This window comes from Molossus molossus, unplaced genomic scaffold, assembly GCF_014108415.1.
Source record: "Molossus molossus isolate mMolMol1 unplaced genomic scaffold, mMolMol1.p scaffold_m16_p_21, whole genome shotgun sequence".
Lineage (NCBI taxonomy): Eukaryota > Metazoa > Chordata > Mammalia > Chiroptera > Molossidae > Molossus > Molossus molossus.
The window spans coordinates 38,539,016-38,552,075 of NW_023425357.1; the positions used below are offsets into that span (position 1 = coordinate 38,539,016).

The 13,060-nt window shown below is 53.5% G+C and overlaps 1 protein-coding gene across 1 annotated transcript in view; it reads right to left on the reverse strand.

Annotated features, from left to right (window-relative positions):
• The window catches only part of CDH5 (cadherin 5), a 37,541-nt gene extending 25,904 nt beyond the window's left edge, over window positions 1-11,637 (reverse strand). The window contains exon 1 of the mRNA XM_036275992.1: window positions 11,589-11,637. The gene's annotated coding sequence lies outside the window, so the exon portion shown is untranslated. The remainder of the gene's footprint in view (window positions 1-11,588) is intronic.
• Between the last annotated feature and the right edge of the window lie 1,423 nt (window positions 11,638-13,060).

The window sequence follows — 13,060 nt, forward strand, 5'->3', positions numbered from 1 at the left end:
AGGGAAGAAGAGAGAGAGAAACATCAATGTGACAGAGACACATTGATTGGACCAGGGCCCAGGGTTGGGGATTGAACTGAAACCGAGGTATGTGCCCTTGACCAGAATTGGCTGACACTCTAACTGCTGAGCCACACCAGCCAGGGAACGTCCTCTTGATTTTTAACCACCATATGTGGGTGTGGGACCAGCCCCTTCTACCAGTCTGACGTGAGTTATTCTTTACATTCTTAGTTATAGGACTTCTGTTCAGCTAGGTTTCAGGTGGTTCTGAATGGTGGTTGTTCTGTAGTTTAGCAGTAATTTTGATGTGGTTGTGGGAGGACGCATGTACTACGTTTACCTACTCCATTATCTTTTTTTGTTAATCCTCACTCTCCTTACCCAAGGATATTTTCCCATTGGTTTTTAGATAGAGTAGGGGGGGGGGGGGGAGAGACAGAGAGAGAGAGAGAGAGAGAGAGAGAGAGAGAAATCGATGTGAGAGAGACACATTGATTGGTTGCCTCCTGCATGACCCCGACCAGGGAGGGGGTTTGAACCTGAAACTCAGGTACATGCCCTTGACCAGGAATCGAACCTCAGACCCTTCAGTCTGAGGGCCGAAGCTCTAACTGCTGAGCCAAACCAGTTAGTGCCTATTCTGTTATCTTGACTAGCACCTACTGCTCTCTTTTGTATGTGGGATTTAAAGGATCCTCTAAAAAACACATCCCCTGGCCAGCCTGAGGGCCCATGGCAACACTACTGTGATGTCATTTTAGAAGGCCTTTAAGAAACACGTCTTCGCCCAGAGGGCCTAGCCTCAGCCCAGAACTCGGAGGTGGTCAGCTTAGGAGCAGTCACGTGAGCAAGGTGAGGCAGGGTGTGGGATGAGAGTCTAGGCTCACAAGCCTGGCTTCATTATTTTCAGGGCTCGGTGCAAAATTTAAATGTGGGGTCCTATGTTCAAAAGTCATTAAGAATTTAATATTAAGACGAAAGAACACGAAACCAAGCATGGGGGCCTGTTAAGTGCAATGCCCCTGCCATTGCCCAGATTGCATGCCCTTGAAGAATTCCAGGGAGAGGAATTTTCCCATTGCCCCACAGTAGGTGGAGGTTCTGACCTTGGCCGTTACCCTCTCAGCTCTGACCCTATCAGTCCTTCCCTGCTGGGTCCCTCTGTCACTGACCTGCTGCCCTTGGTATGGTTCAGAGGAACAAAGCAGGTGGGTGGTAGTAGGACCAGGGCTCCTGCCTGGAGAGATGTGGACTTGTGAGGTGCTGGATAGGAGACCTCTGCCATGGCTGTCCTCTGCCCTGTCCTCTGCATATCCCAGATCTCCAAACTCTAGTAACATTTCCTCTGAGACACTGGCGCCAGGCTGGCCTCCATGAGGGCTGAGGGTGTCTGCTCTGGGCCAGCCTGGCCTCTTGGACTGCTGATCTTAGCACCCAATCCACCCGACGGCTCCTGCCACTGGTCTATGAGGAAGTGGCCTGCTAGGGTTGGGGCAGCAGGGCAGGGCCCAGAATGCAAGTGCCATGTGCCCAGGGGGAGGCCTTCTTGGCTCTGCATCTCACGTTTCTTAGTCACAAATGAGGCAGTTGAGTTGGAAGAGACCTGGTGCCCTTTTAGACTGGATTTGGAAAGGCAGCCATTCCAGGCAAGAGGCAGGCAGTGAAACAAGGCCTGGGGAGGTGGGGAGTCCTGGCCAGGCGACTGGTCCTGACTCAGGGGAGGCAGCAGGCATGACCCCTGTACCAGACTCTCTGGACACAGGCCTGGTGGGTCATTTCCTTCTTTGCCTAGAAAGGAACTACAAGTCTTGTTTCTTTCTTCCTCCCTCAAATGAGAAGTGACTGAACAAAGAAAAAGTAAAACAAACAGAATTGAAACTGAGAAACAGGGAGAGAGACTTTTCAGGCCCCTAAGTAGGACAGAGTGCAAACCTTGATGGGTACTCAGCACCTGTTGTACGCTGGGCCCCATGGGGTGAGCAGTGAGCAAGACCGACAGGCCCCACCCTCAGGGAGTATACACTTAGTGGGAACACCAGGAAGACAAGTAAATGAGGATGAACATCAGCTAGTGATCAGAGGTGGTCAGGGGATTACAGTGGAGGATGTAACAGAGGGGGCAGCTAGCTGAGACGGAGAGGCCAGGGAAGGACTCTCAGAGAGATGACACTTGAGCCAACATCTGAGTGTCAGCCTAGGAATGCAGGGGAAGAAAGGAAATTCTAGGCAGAAGGAGCAGCAAGTGTGTTAGAAAAGTGGTTAGTGTATTTGAAGAGCCAAAGAAGTCCCCTGGGTTAGACAGAAATGAACAGCGGGAGAGAATGGGGTGCAAGATGAGGTGGCCAGGTCAGTGTGGCAGGCCGAGTGATGGCCCCCCACCAAAGATGTCCACGCCCTCATCCCTGGAATCTATACTTGACAAAAGGCTTTTTAGCAGATATGATTAAGTTAAGGATCTTGAGATAGAGAGATTTTCCTGGCTTGTGTGGGTAGACCCATGGGGGGGGTGGGGTCAGGTGGAAGGAGAGGTGACCACAGAAACATTTTGAAATGTTGTGGACCTCCAGCAGTGTGGGCAGCCTCTAGAAGCCAGAAAGGACAAGGAAATGGATTCTCCCCAGAGCCACCAGGAGGAACACAGCCCTGACTTTAGCCCACTGAGACTCTTCAGACTTCCGATCTCCAGAACTCTAAGTTAGCGAAGAACCAGATTTGTGCTGTTTCAAGCCACCACGTCTGGGGGTGTTTCCATGGCAGCTGTAGGACACTGAGGCAGCTGGCTGTGGGGAAGGGGCTGGCTGGGGGGGGGGAGGCCAGGGGAAGGCAGTCACTGTCACCCAAGAGAGAGTCAATGTCCCAGACCAGGTTTAGGAGGGGATAGCCACTGGATATGTATTGGAGGTAGGGTTAGCAGGACTTTCTGCTGAAGGGGCTATAGGAGGGAAGAGATGGGAAGAAAACAAGGAAACTCCCAGTCTTTGGCCTGAGCAGTGGGGGCACAGCAGGGCCTTGACTGAGATTCGGAAGACGGGGGTAGGCATGTTTGGAGGGAGGAAACCACAATGGTCTGTGTGACTTGTGTCAGGTTGGAGTGGTCTATTAAACGTCTCTGTGGCCGTGGCCAGCAGCTGCTGGAAACCAGCCTGGAAATCTGGGAGAAGAAGCAGGACTGGAGCAGCTGGCAGAGGGTTGCTGTGTGCGGATGGCGTTTAACCTGCGAGACTGGCACAGCAAAGAGAGCGGTGGCTGGAGGAGAGAAGTGGCCCATGCCAGCTGCCCAACTCCTGGTTTTCCCTCTTTCTCTGTCTGGTGAACTTATCCTTTAGAGTTGAGCCCAAATGTCCTTCTCTGGGGACTGTCCTTGGTCCTTGCCTCACAGCCCTGCACTTCCCTGGGTGTCATCCACTGCAGCACAGCTTGGGGCTGTCACAGGGTTGGTGTCCAGCCCCACAGAGAAGCTCAAGTCACAGCTTCCTGCCCTTCCTGGAGAAGATCTTCCCGTCTCACCCACTTACATCTTTCCGACTCCCACGGCCCCGCCACACGCCGCACACGGCTCCTGCCTCTTTGGGCTCACACAGCCCAGGGTGACCACTGTGACCACAGGCTCCCTGGACCACAGACCCTCAGCTGCACTGCTCTGTCACCACGTGACTATGCACACGACACTTCACCTCTCTGGGCCTCATGTCATCATCTGTGCAGAGGGAACACTAGCACCTACCTCTTGGGGTTGTTTTCAGGCCAAATTAGGAAATATTGGCAACATGGCCAATAAGCAGTAGCTAAAAATGAAACCTTACATGTATGAATCCTCACTGACCCTCTGGTTCTGCTCCACTGAGTACTCACCATTCTTGTTCCTTCACACACAGTCACTTGGTTGGGGGATTTGTGGGCTCCCACCTGCTGGCCCCACTGCCTGCACAGGGCCCCTGGCCTCTGCTCTGTGTGCAGGGGGCTGACCCCTGGGTCTCCTGGCCCTGGCTTTTGGTGATTGGCCAATGGGAGCTCCAGCAGGAGCTCTAAGGATGGGAGGACAGAAGCAGGGGCAGTCTTCCTGTGGCTCTGTGCTGGTTCATGTTTTTTGCTGTAGCTGCATGTCTCCATGGTGACAGCCTCTAACAGGCAGCCCCTCATGGCTCTGTCCCTCCCTGGGCTCTGGAAACAACCTTCCTTCCTCTGTGTCTTTGGCCCTGGGTGGTCTCCTTATGCCTCAATATCCCCCTTGTTTCCTTAGCTGACCTCCCAGCTCTAAGCATTCTCATCACAAAGTCTCTTAACTGGAACCCCTGGTGACAATACTGTCACCTGCCAGGACCCTGTCTGACACAGTGAAGAGGAGCACAGCTTTCTCTTTGCTGGAGCTGCTTGCATGGGCTTGTGGTTCCAGGGCTGACAGCAGCCATCAGCCAGACAAATAAATAACCACACTGGACTTAAATAAAGCAGAGGCCACTAGTCACATGCTGTGGCCACGAGGCTCACAGGGAACATTACTCCTCAGTGGGCTTTGGCTGGTTCCACGTAGAGAGTATTCTCTGAACGTGCAGAAAAGTCCCTTAGATTCCACCCATGTCCAGTAAAAGCCATGATATGAGCCTTGGAGAAAAATCCCTTGGCACCAGGACTGGCACTGGCCCTGCAGAGTCATCCTACATCACCAGTGTGCCATTTGCTGGGGTGGGCAGGGGGAGGTCTGTGTGCTCAGCTCTCTTGTCAGTAAGTGGTTAGTGAGCAGGCAGGACCTTGGAGATGGGCTTCTTTGGGAGATGAGGCTTACAAAATCCTGTCTCCATCCCCCATGCTGGACCCTTGTTGCCACCCTAAAACAGCTCTTACCTGCCTGGGGCAGGGGAGAGTGGTTGAGATTCCTGAGCACCTCCTCAGTGGCATAGGGTTGAACTGTGATGTAGTCAATGTAATCTCATTTTGCAGGTGAGGCTCAGAGAGGTGGAGTGAGTCCTCCCGGGTCACACAGCAGCAGGAGGCAGAGCCAGGATTTGAATTTAGGCTGCCTTTCACCCCACACAGTGCTTTTTCTATCAAGACCCCCCCCCCCCCCAGTTCCACCTTCAATGACAATTATACAGTAATAGTAATGAACTGTTCTTCTTGCTGGGCTTTCACAGATACTATCTTATTAAGTTTTCACACTATCCCCAGGAGGTAGGAATTATCAGCCCCATTTCACAGAGGAGGAAACTGAGGCTTAAGACAAATTACTCGGAAGCAGTGGATCTGGAGCCCTCACCCAGATCTTTTTCTAAACCCTGGACTCCTTCTACACTAATCTCAATGGGACCTGAGGGACTTTTCCATCAGAAAAGCCATGCTTATTTGTGTCATTTGCCTTTTGTGTTAGAAATTTGGCTATCAAAAAGGATGCCCAGGGGAAGGGTTTTCCCAATGATTGTGCTGCCTCCTACAGTGGAGGGAGAGGAGGTCAGGTGGCAGGATTGACGGTTCCCACAGCTGGAGCAGGATTTTCCATGGCTGCACCTCTGGAGGTACCGGCCGAGCACAGCTGAGGTCAGATTTGTCTCAGCCCTTTACCTTGCCACAAACAGGAGACATGTCTCCTGGTTGCTCTCACGACATTTCAGAGAGAAGGGGCTGCTGCTGAGTGGATTGGTTATGACAGAGATGTAGAGAGTCTGCAGATAGTGGGAGTGATTTCCACACCAAGAAATTCCCAGCTGAGCAGCCCTGGGAACTTGCCCAGCAACTGTCTTGGGGGAAGGGTTTGAGCAGCAGCTCAGGTGTACGTGCTTGGCATGCAGAAGCCAGGTCCTTGGCTATGTCCCTGTCACTCAGGATGTGGGACAATGCCCATCCTCGGAACCCTGTTAGAGACTTTCAAGGGCAGCTCCAAATGGACTTGTGGATGAGGGCAGGCCCTCTGTGCCTTCTGTCACTCTGGGAAGGTCTGGAGGGCCCCAAATGAGAGGACAGTGTGGCCCAAGGCCCCTGGGGAACAGGCATGGAGGCCGGGAGAAGGGGAGAGGAGTTTCAGAGGACCCAGGCAGTGGCTGGATGGCAGGTTGGGGCTTTGGAGAGCCCCGGGTCCGGCTCTATGCCCACAGTGAGTGGGACCACTGAGATTAAAACCTAGATGCCTGGGCTGGGCCTGAGGGCTAAGTGGCAGCTCTCAAGGCCAAGCCAAGTGAGGGTCCTGTGCCTCTGTCCGCTCCTCTCCAGTTACCTGGGTCTCAAGGGGGCTGAGCCTCCAAGAGTAGTTCCAGCACGTAGGATGTTCATACCCACCAGACTTGGGTACATCCTTCTGGCCTTTGCACTTACCCTTCCCTCTCCTCTTCCTGGATTTAGGTCGCCTGTCTCTAGAGCCTGGGGGCTACAGTCACTCAACAAACATTTACTGAGCACCAGCGATGTGGCAGACACTGAACCACACATGAGGAGCAAACACCGGCTGCATCCCTGTGCGGGAGATGGACGCTGCCATTTGATGAAAATGCAGTTTCAGATTGTGGTGTGTGCTTTGCTGGAGGGGTGTAGGATGCTGTGAGAGGGTAAGGAGAGGAGGGCCTGGGTTGGTCTGAGGGTCTCAGTCCAGGAGTGAGTCCTGCTCTCTGTCCTGCTGTGGGGCATCAGGCAACTCCCCTTTGCTCCTTTTCTCTTTGTGGCCCCCACGTGTTGCTGGCATTTGGCCTTGAAGGGGCTGTAAGATCTGCTTAGTTCTGTGCTCTTTAAAAGGAGAGACTAGGGGTTTGCAGGGCACAAAGGGAGGGGAGGGGAGTGGCTGGAGCTCCTCGGTTTGTAGCTAAATCAACTCCAGGAAGCCTGGACCCAGCTGGGAGCCACTCAGTGGGGCAGCCTGGTAGATACCCCTGGGTTGGCCCTTGACCATCGGCAGACCTCTGCTCCTTGACCTGACCAGGGCTCTGCTCAAGCCTGAGGTTTCAGGGGTCAAGTCTGGGTTTTGGGCAGGTATTGACTAGGCTGAGGGCCCTTGGGGGTGGGATGGAGGAAGCCTTTAGGTCAGGGATACACACATGACATTCTCCGGTCTTGGATACACCACACCCTCAAATGTGCCTACGCAAGTACACATCCCTGTCCCTGAGAATATGCCCATGCTAACTCCTTAAAGAGTCTCTGCTCTTTGGGCCTAGCCATTCTGTTTCCAGCCAGCACACTCAGTGTCAGCTGGGACAAGGCCTGGCTGCTGAGCCCAGCCCCAGGCAAAGCCCCAGACTGGGGGGAGGGTCTGGACACTTCGTCCTAGCACAGCCTCCTGTAGAGTCTGGACTCCAGCCCAGAGGCCCTGGATCAGGGATGAGGGGCTGGGCCCAGGGTGTGCAGGAGGAGTATCTTTGGGAGGGGACTCTCTGAGACCCTGCTTCCTGTGTGGCCTGGGCAGCTCTTCCTACCACCCTCCCACCCCACCACTTTAGTTCAGGGCAGAGGTTGGAGTCAGGGATCCCCAAACTCCTTTAGGGACTCTGCGATTGTCTGCTGAAGCCCCAGCATTTCTAATTGGGCGTTGGTAGCCACAGACTCTGGGTGGATGAAAGGTGAGGCCCCGGGAATGGGTGTGTTGGGGGTGGGACTGGGCAGCTATGAGCTGGCCTCTAGGGCTTTCTCCTGGTTTGCAGCTCAGTTCAGCCCAAGACCGGCTCCTGTGGGTCCCAGACCTGATCCCCTCCCCTTGAGATTCTGCCCTGCTTAGAGCAGACCACGCTGACCACACTGCTCCCCTGCTGGCCACACTGACCACACTGCTTAGAGCTGACTCTGCTTAGAGCTGACTCTGCTTAGAGCTGACCACACTGACCACACTGCTCCCCTGCTGGCCACACTGATCACACTGCTTAGAGCTGACTCTGCTTAGAGCTGACCACGCTGACCACACTGCTCCCCTGCTGGCCACACTGCTTTGAGCGGACTCTGCTTTGAGCTGACCACACTGACCACACTGCTCCCATGCTGACTGTTCTTCCTGCTGACCCCTCTCCCTGCTCACCAACCCCTGCAGAATGAATCTAGCTCCTGAGCCAGTGTTCAAGGCCCAGCAGGATGTCTTGTCCCCTTCCCACCCCTCCGGATCCCCTCTTCCCTACCTCCCTGCTCCATGAGGAGAACAAGGTGTTTCTGGAATGCACAGTACTCTTCCTCTCTCCAGCAGGCTTTTGCATAGGCTATTCCTTCTTCCTGAAGGCCCTTCCTTGCTGTGTTAGTGTCCCCACTGCTGCCTGCCATCCTGCCTCAGTCTTCAGTTCTGGTCTTGTTACTGTGTCCTTCCTTGCTCACAGGATTCAAAACAGATCTGCTTATTTTTAGATAATACTTGTTTGGTTAGAGCAGTGAAATAATTGGTATAACTCAAAGAAGCTACTCCCTGTCCCCAAATAGCCTCTTTGACGGCCCATGATGTCAGACATGCCAACTTTAAGATTTTGATCTTTTGAGGACGTTAACATTATCCTTCTTATGGGTCCCCGATGAACACACACCTACCACTGTGCAGGGAACCTTTTACAGTAAGGCTGGCAAACAGAGCTCATAGGTTGCCACTCATAGGTTCCCATACCCTTGATAGACATCACTAATCAACCACAGGGTTCATTCCCACTGAATTTGAACTCAGCCCTTGAGTCCTCAATACAATCTTGGAAGTGGATTCTACCAATTCACCAGAACTCGTTTGTGATTTGAAACAAATTTGTGCTGGGGTCTCTGGGCTCCAGGATCATTCAATCTATGCCCCTGTCTCCTAATGGGGCATCTCCAAGCCTCAGGGAGAGAACACCCACTCCACAGAGACTTTACCAGCCTCCTCTGGGTTTCTTGACTTTGAGGCTTCGAGGCAGGCAGTGGGGGTGACAGCATGAGTGAGCCCCACCACTTGCTTGTTTGAACCTGCCCAGTCGCTCATGAGCTGTGTGGCCTTAGGCCCATTCCTTACCCTTTCTGAGCTCTAGTTGCTTTACCAATAATAACTGCCTCCCTAGTCAGGAGCATTAAATGAAATCATGGTTTGGAAGCCCAACATACAGTACGTGCTCCGTATCTTGACCCTCATCTACTCACTCCCTCCAGCCTAGAGGTGATGGACATGATTGACCGACTCACACCTGACCTCATTTCCTGGTTTTGCCCTGAGTCCACTTCCTACTCCCCTCTGTTCATCTCCAGAAGGAAATCTCATTCACTGCCTGCCTGGCCTGGTCCCACAGGCCCTGATTCCTTCTCTTCCTAGTATGTACACCTGCCAGGATCTGACTGTTATAGTGTGGCCTCACACGGGCAGTCGGGAGGTCCCTGAATGAATTTAGGGACCTTTGGGTTCATTCCCTGCCACAGAGAGATAAGACTGATGATCAGATTGTGGACCAAGACTTGCCAGTATCCCATGGAGCTCCTGCTTTTCCTCCAGGAAGCCTTCTATGATTTCTCCACCCAACATCATCTTGGATCTGGCTAGGATGGGCTTTTCAGTATCACCAGCCAGAAGCCAAACTCCTCAAGGCAAGACTTGTTTCCTAGAACATTCCTTCCCTAGGGTTATTTGGCTTCTGGCTCATCCTGGTACCTGCTTCTATGGCTTGAACTCTCAGGTGCTTTTCTCCCTGACTTCTCCCCTCTCCAAGCTTGACTGTGGAGTGTGGTAGGGGCTGTGGGGTCAGAAGGAGCTGGCCTCACTCATATCCTGCTTTTACCTCATACTGTAACCTTGAACTGACAACTCAGCCTCTCTCAGCCTGTGTTTCCATCTGTGAAATGGGCATTCTTTTAGTAGCTTCAGTGCTGCTGAGGGATATAGCAGGCATGGGTCCACATGGGTAAGGGGCCCAAGAATTTTCACAAGCTGGTGGCCACTGTGTCCCCCTTGCGTTCCTGAGGCAGCAGCAGAGCTGTGAGTCATCTAGCTTTGGGCGAAAATAAGCACGGTCCCCTACAGCTTCCTGCCCCCATGTCCGGCCCTTGTTCAGCAGCACAATTACTCAGGTCCTGAATGCAGAGTGGGTAGTTTAACCCTCTCAAGGCCAGTGGATACCTCCCCGACTCCTCGCCCCTGGAGATTACCTGCTGCCCTCTGGAGCTGAGTTGAGATCCTCTCGCTTTCGCCTCCTCCCTCTCACCAGCTGAGGACCAACAGACTCAGGGGCCAAAACCTTTATGACATTCACAACCACAGTCAGCTCTGGGGTAGCAGGTAAACACAGCTGTGATTTCTTGAAGCTGCCACACTCTGAGCTCTCCTGGGAGCAGGTGTGTACTTCTCCGTATTAAAGTGACTCATGAAGAGACCATATCCTTTATTTTATGGTTGAGAAAGTTGAGACATGGAGAAGAAAGAGCCTGAGCTTTGGGCTTTTGGGTACAGGATCCTGGTTTGAACTCTCCACCCCAGCTCTTTTTTTTTATTCTCACCTGAGAACATTTTTGCATTTATCTTCAGATAGAGCAGGAGGGAGAGAGAGAGGAAGAGGGAGAGAGAAACATCCATGTGAGAGAGACACATCGAGTGGTTGCCACCCACATGACCCCCAACCGGGGCCGGGCACAAACTGCAACCGAGGTACATGCCCTTAGTGGGAACCAAACCCGGGTCTCTCTGGACCACAGGCCAATGGCTCTAACTGCTGAATCAAACCCGCTAGGGCTCCACCCCAACTCTTACTTAACTTCTCCAAATCTCAGTTTCCTTCATGAGAAGTAGAGAAGGCTGTATGTAACTCCTGGGGTGGTTGTTGGTAGTTAAATAATGAGCTCCATTGTTTAACAGTCTTCTATGCATTGCCCCCAGCTCCCACAGGGAATTGTATAAAGACTCTGCCTCCATTGTTCCCATAAGCAAACTGAGGTTTGATAATGTGGAATCATTTTTCCAAAGTCACAGGGGGAGGCGAGTGGTAGAGCTGGGATCTGCACCCAGGACCACCGTCCCCAGGCTGGGCTCTCAACCTAGACCACTGCCTTCAAGTCCTTTTGAGAGACTCCCCTAAAATATGAAGGTCATGGGTATCTGGGTGTCAGGGAGAAAGGGTGGGCCACCTTCCTGACCCTAGCTTCCACAGCTCTGAGTGGGGCAGGTAGGGGAGGGGCTTCCTCAGCCTCAACTTGTCTATTCTGAAAATGGGGGTGCAGGCTGACAGAGGGGCTGAGGCTCAGAGCTCCCCTTCTGGCATTCCTCTCCCAGTCCCAGCACAGAGTCTTCGAAGGAGGGCATGACAGGCCCCAGTTAATCGTCTCCCATGGGGGAAGGGGCACCAAGGGGGAGCTTAGGGTTGGGTGCCAGTCCTCTGGCTGTGGTGTGCTGGGCAACTCAGGCAGCATTCTGCCCTTCTGAACCCAGCACCAATGGGAAGTAAAATGAGTGGGAGAGTCTACATGTGGGAGAGCCTAGCTCTTACCCTCTCCCTCAGCCCCGAGGACACCCGTCTGTGTACTTCCCAGCCCTGCTCTGTGCCAGGAGAAGACCGTCTGTCCCGAGGACTGGATCTTCCTCTGGACCCCAACAGCAAACACTCTACAGAAGGGGTAGAGGCAAGAACCCTCCTGTCTTGGACACATGGCAATGGGTCTGGGTGGATTGGGGTTGGGGAGCGCTCACTCACCGTGCTGTGGGCTGAGGCTCCGTGTCCGTCAGCCCTCTGTCCAGGCCCAGTGCTGTGTGGCTCTGGAGCTCCGCTGATGGAAGAGGCCACACCCGGCAGCCTGGGAGGCCGCCGCCCCTTCAGGTTTTCCAGCTGGCCCTGGTCCACTTCCCCCCGGCTGGTTTCCTGTTATTGTTTCTTTGTGAGGGCCTGGCTGGCTGCAGATAGGCAGGCCCCGTAGTGGGCGGCAGCCTCGGCCCAGCCAGGCTGTCCCCATGGAGGTCGAGCCCGGGACCTGCCTGGGACACACAATTCACACCCCAACTCCAGGCCTCAAATGTGGGGCCATAAACTCATCATCCTTCTTGTAACTCCAAGAGTAGGTATCATTTTATAGCTCAGGACAGCTGTGTCATAGCAGAGTTGGAGCTCTAGCCTGGGTCAGCCTGGGCCCAGAGCCAGATTAATCCCAGGTGACCTCCTGACACACTGGGGGAAGGCACACTTTGCAGGATTTGGAAAGGCTTCAGGGGCCTTGGGGGTGGGGTGGGTGGGAGAAGGGAAACAGACGGCAGCTCTTGGATCTGGAGGGCCCATTGGCTTCTCCACGGTAGGGGTGGGCAGGGGGTTCCAGCTCAGAGTGCCATTCTGGGCTTGAGGGGCTGTTTGGGTTTAGGAATATAAGGTAGAGTTAAGTGCCCTGGTTCTACTTCTGATGTGACCGTGGGCCAGTCATGTCCCGCTGAGCTTCAGTTTCCTCATCTGTAAAATGGGGATAATCAGAGCCTTAACCCCACAGGGCTGTTGGGATAAACAAGATTCAAACTGCAGCTTGTGAGATAGGGAAGTTGAGGCAGGACCAGAGCTCCCTGGAACCAAGAAGCTGGATAGGGGCTGGGTGTCTTAGATTCATATAAAAGTCGTATAAGGAGCTTTTACAAACTACAGATGCCGGGGACCCACCCCAGGCCAACTGGTTTGGAATCTCCCAGGGTGTGCAGCGGGAGTCTGTCCTTTGAATAGTTGCCCCTGTTTTTCCGTGGATGGTTTTGTTACACAGCTGGACAGAGACCAGAAAGGGAGAGGCCTTGCCCAGGCACTCAGTTCATCAGTGGACACTGTTTTGGAGATGGGGCATGGCATTGGGGGATATTTGAGGGAAATGGGGAGATAAAGATTTCTCTGTTTTGTGCGTGTTGTGTTTGGGATAGCCCTTGGACACCCAGGTGGTGATGTCAAGTTGGCAGTTGGAGGTGTGTGGATACAGGTAGCCTGGAGATGAGGTTTGGAAGCTGGGAGCTTCCTGATGGCTGGCACCTGAAGCCATGGGAATGGACGGGCTTACAGGGAGGGAGGCCTTGGACCTCTGAGATTTGTGAAGAGGCCCATCGAGAAGGAGGGAAGCCAGAGGTAAGAGCAGGGTGTGTCAGCCGGGTCAGCTTTGGAAAAGTGAGGGTGGATTTGGAAGAGGGAGGTCATCGATCACTGTGATA